Here is a 4076-nt window from a genome sequence, read left to right as displayed (position 1 = left end):
TAGAGGAGTGGCTCACAGCATCGCGGAGCGCCTCAGCAAGGACGATGATATTAAGCTGACTCGCATTCTTGCATACGTAGCCCAGCGCTTTGACAAGAATATCGGCGTAGTAATGGTATCGTTCGCACTCTTCGTAAGAGGTCTCTTCCCAAATGATGGCTGCAACGACAGCGAATTCGCTGAAATGGTAGGGCTTATATAGGATAAGAGTCTAGAGGTAGATACATTTTTTGGGATATACATCAATTCTCATCAATGTTCCTCAAATGTCATGCGCATCAGTTCGTTCGCACCCTACTCGTTCATAATGTCCATCGGAGTCGCTATGAGAATTCGAAAGCGAGACTGCTCAGATGTCTTGAAAACCCATACGCCATCAGACATACGACAGCGGCAGGTTTCGAACCTGCGCAGGCAGAGCCTAATGGATTTCAAGACCATCTCCTTAACCACTCGGACACGCTGTCTGGAAGACGCAGAGGATCTCATCTCTGCCCATGAGAATCGCCACCCTGTTCATGTTGCTAGAGGAGTGGTTCACAGCATCGCGGAGCGCCTCAGCAAGGACGATGATATTAAGCTGACTCGCATTCTTGCATACGTAGCCCAGCGCTTTGACAAGAACGTCGGCGTAGTAATGGTATCGTTCGCACTCTTCGTGAGAGGTCTCTTCCCAAATGATGGCTGCAACGACAGCGAATTCGCTGAAATGGTAGGGCTTATATAGGATAAGAGTCTAGAGGTAGATACATTTTTTGGGATATACATCAATTCTCATCAATGTTCCTCAAATGTCATGCGCATCAGTTCGTTCGCATCCTACTCGTTCATAATGTCCATCGGAGTCGCTATGAGGATTCGAAAGCGAGACTGCTCAGATGTCTTGAAAACCCATACGCCATCAGACATACGACAGCGGCAGGATTCGAACTTGCGCAGGCAGAGCCTAATGGATTTCCATCTCCTTAACCACTCGGACACGCTGTCTGGAAGTTCCGAAAGATCTCATCTCTCCCGATGAGAATCGCCGCCCTGTTCATGTTGCTAGGGGAGTCCCTCACAGCCTCGCGGAGTACCTCTGCAAGGGCGATGATATTTAGCTGACTCGTATTCTTGCGTACGTAGCCCAACGCTTTGACAAGAACGTCGGCGAAGTAATGACATCGTTCGCACTCTTCATATGAGGTCTTTTCCCAAATGACGGCTGCAACGACAGCGAATCCGCTGAAATGGTAGGGCTTATATAGGATAAGAGTCTAGAGTTTTTTTTATTTTGGAAACAGTCAATTATCACGATAACATGATACACCCAGCCATGCAAAACAACAAATCGTCTTAATCTGTCTTAAAGAGTCTAGAGGTAGATACATTTTTTGGGATATACATCAGTTCTCATCAATGTTCCTCAAATGTCATGCGCTTGGGTTAGTTCGCAACCTACTTATTCCTAATGTTCATCAGAATCGCTATAAGGATTCGAAGGCGAGGCTGCTCAGATGTCTTAAAAACCCATACGCCATCAGACATACGACAGCGGCAGAATCCGAACCTGCGCAGGCAGAGCCTAATGGATTTCAAGTCCATCTCCTTAACCACTCGGACATGCTGTCTGGAACTTTCGAAAGATCTCATCTCTCCCGATGAGAATCGCCGCCCTGTTCATGTTGCTAGGGGAGTGCCTCACAGCATCGCGGAGTACCTCTGCAAGGGCGATGATATTTAGCTGACTCGCACCCTTGCGTAGGTAGCCCAACGCTTTGACAAGAACGTCGGCGAAGTAATGACATCGTTCGCACTCTTCATATGAGGTCTCTTCCCAAATGACGGCTGCAACGACAGCGAATCCGCTGAAATGGTAGAGCTTATATAGGATAAGAGTCTAGAGGTAGATACATTTTTTGGGATGTACATCAATCCTCATCAATGTTCCTCAAATGTCATGCGCTTAGGTTAGTGCGCAGCCTACTTATTCATAATGTTCATCAGAATCGCTATAAGGATTCGAAAGCGAGGCTGCTCAGATGTCTTGAAAACCCAAACGCCATCAGACATACGACAGCGGCGGGATTAGAACCTGCGCAGGCATAGCCTAGTGGATTTCGAGTCCACCTCCTAAACCACTCGGACACGCTGTCTGGAAGACGCAGAGGATCTCATCTCTGCCCATGAGAATCGCCACTCTGTTCATGTTGCTAGGGGAGTGGCTCACAGCATCGCGGAGTACCTCAGCAAGGACGATGATATTTAGCTGACTCGCATTCTTGCATACGTAGCCCAGCGCTTTGACAAGAACGTCGGCGTAGTAATGGTATCGTTCGCACTCTTCGTAAGAGGTCTCTTCCCAAACGATGGCTGCAACGACAGCGGATTCGCTGAAATGGTAGGGCTTATATAGGATAAGAGTCTAAAAGTAGATACATTTCTTGGGATATACATCAATTCTCATCAATGTTCCTCAAATGTCATGCGCATCAGTTCGTTCGCATCCTACTCGTTCATAATGTCCATCGGAGTCGCTATGAGGATTCGAAAGCGAGACTGCTCAGATGTCTTGAAAACCCATACGCCATCAGACATACGACAGCAGCAGGATTCGAACCTGCACAGGCATAGCCTACAGGATTTCGAGTCCATCTCCTTAACCACTCGGACACGCTGTCTAAAAATTTCGAAAGATCTCATCTCTACCCACGAGAATCGCCACCCTGTTCATGTTGCTAGGGGAGTGGCTCACAGCATCGCGGAGCACCTCAGCAAGGACGATGATATTTAGCTGACTCGCATTCTTGCATACGTAACCCAGCGCTTTGACAAGAACGTCGGCGTAGTGATGGTATCGTTCGCACTCTTCGTAAGAGGTCTCTTCTCAAATGATGGCTGCAACGACAGCGAATTCGCTGAAATGGTAGGGCTTATATAGGATAAGAGTCTAGAGGTAGATACATTTCTTGGGATATACATCAATTCTCATCAATGTTCCTCAAACGTCCTGCGCATCAGTTCGTTCGCACCCTACTCGTTCATAATGTCCATCGGAGTCGCTATGAGGATTCGAAAGCGAGACTGCTCAGATGTCTTGAAAACCCATACGCCGTCAGACATACGACAGCAGCAAGATTCGAACCTGCGCAGGCATAGCCTACTGGATTTCGAGTCCATCTCCTTAACCACTCGGACACGCTATCTGAAAACTTCAAAAGATCTCATCTCTCCCGATGAGAATCGCCGCCCTGTTCATGTTGCTAGGGGAGTGCCTCACAGCATCGCGGAGTACCTCTGCAAGGGCGATGATATTTAACTGACTCGCATCCTTGCGTACGTAGCCCAACGCTTTGACAAGAACGTCGGCGAAGTAATGACATCGTTCGCACTCTTCATATGAGGTCTCTTCCCAAATGACGGCTGCAACGACAGCGAATCCGCTGAAATGGTAGGGCTTATATAGGACAAGAGTCTAGAGGTAGATACATTTTTTGGGATATACATCAATTCTCATCAATGTTCCTCAAATGTCATGCGCTTTGGTTAGTTCGCAACCTACTTATTCCTAATGTTCATCAGAATCGCTATAAGGATTCGAAAGCGAGGCTGCTCAGATGTCTTGAAAACCCAAACGCCATCAGACATACGACAGCGGCAGGATTCGAACCTGCGCAGGCATAGCCTAGTGGATTTCGAGTCCAGCTCCTTAACCACTCGGACACGCTGTCTGGAAGACGCAGAGGATCTCATCTCTGCCCATGAGAATCGCCACCCTGTTCATGTTGCTAGAGGAGTGGCTCACAGCATCGCGGAGCGCCTCAGCAAGGACGATGATATTAAGCTGACTCGCATTCTTGCATACGTAGCCCAGCGCTTTGACAAGAACATCGGCGTAGTAATGGTATCGTTCGCACTCTTCGTAAGAGGTCTCTTCCCAAATGATGGCTGCAACGACAGCGAATTCGCTGAAATGGTAGGGCTTATATAGGATAAGAGTCTAGAGGTAGATACATTTTTTTGGGATATACATTAGTTCTCATCAATGTTCCTCAAATGTCATGCGCATCAGTTCGTTCGCACCCCACTCGTTCATA

At 47.7% G+C, this 4076-nt stretch overlaps 6 non-coding genes across 6 annotated transcripts; all 6 read right to left on the bottom strand.

The window, feature by feature from the left end:
• Positions 1–385: 385 nt before the first annotated feature.
• On the bottom strand, positions 386–467 carry Pmar_PMAR009222. The gene has a single exon. It is a non-coding gene; the product is annotated as a tRNA-Ser (tRNA).
• A 443-nt stretch (positions 468–910) lies between these two features.
• Positions 911–987, bottom strand: Pmar_PMAR009221. The gene has a single exon. It is a non-coding gene; the product is annotated as a tRNA-OTHER (tRNA).
• A 1066-nt stretch (positions 988–2053) lies between these two features.
• On the bottom strand, positions 2054–2135 carry Pmar_PMAR009220. The gene has a single exon. It is a non-coding gene; the product is annotated as a tRNA-Ser (tRNA).
• Positions 2136–2578: 443 nt separating this feature from the next.
• On the bottom strand, positions 2579–2660 carry Pmar_PMAR009219. The gene has a single exon. It is a non-coding gene; the product is annotated as a tRNA-Ser (tRNA).
• Positions 2661–3103: 443 nt separating this feature from the next.
• Pmar_PMAR009218 lies at positions 3104–3185 on the bottom strand. Its single transcript has one exon. It is a non-coding gene; the product is annotated as a tRNA-Ser (tRNA).
• Positions 3186–3628: 443 nt separating this feature from the next.
• Pmar_PMAR009217 lies at positions 3629–3710 on the bottom strand. Its single transcript has one exon. It is a non-coding gene; the product is annotated as a tRNA-Ser (tRNA).
• Positions 3711–4076: the final 366 nt, after the last annotated feature.

This window comes from Perkinsus marinus (assembly GCF_000006405.1).
Source record: "Perkinsus marinus ATCC 50983 genomic scaffold scf_1104296930112, whole genome shotgun sequence".
Taxonomy (NCBI): domain Eukaryota; phylum Perkinsozoa; order Perkinsida; family Perkinsidae; genus Perkinsus; species Perkinsus marinus.
This window is presented reverse-complemented; position numbering and strand designations above follow the sequence as displayed.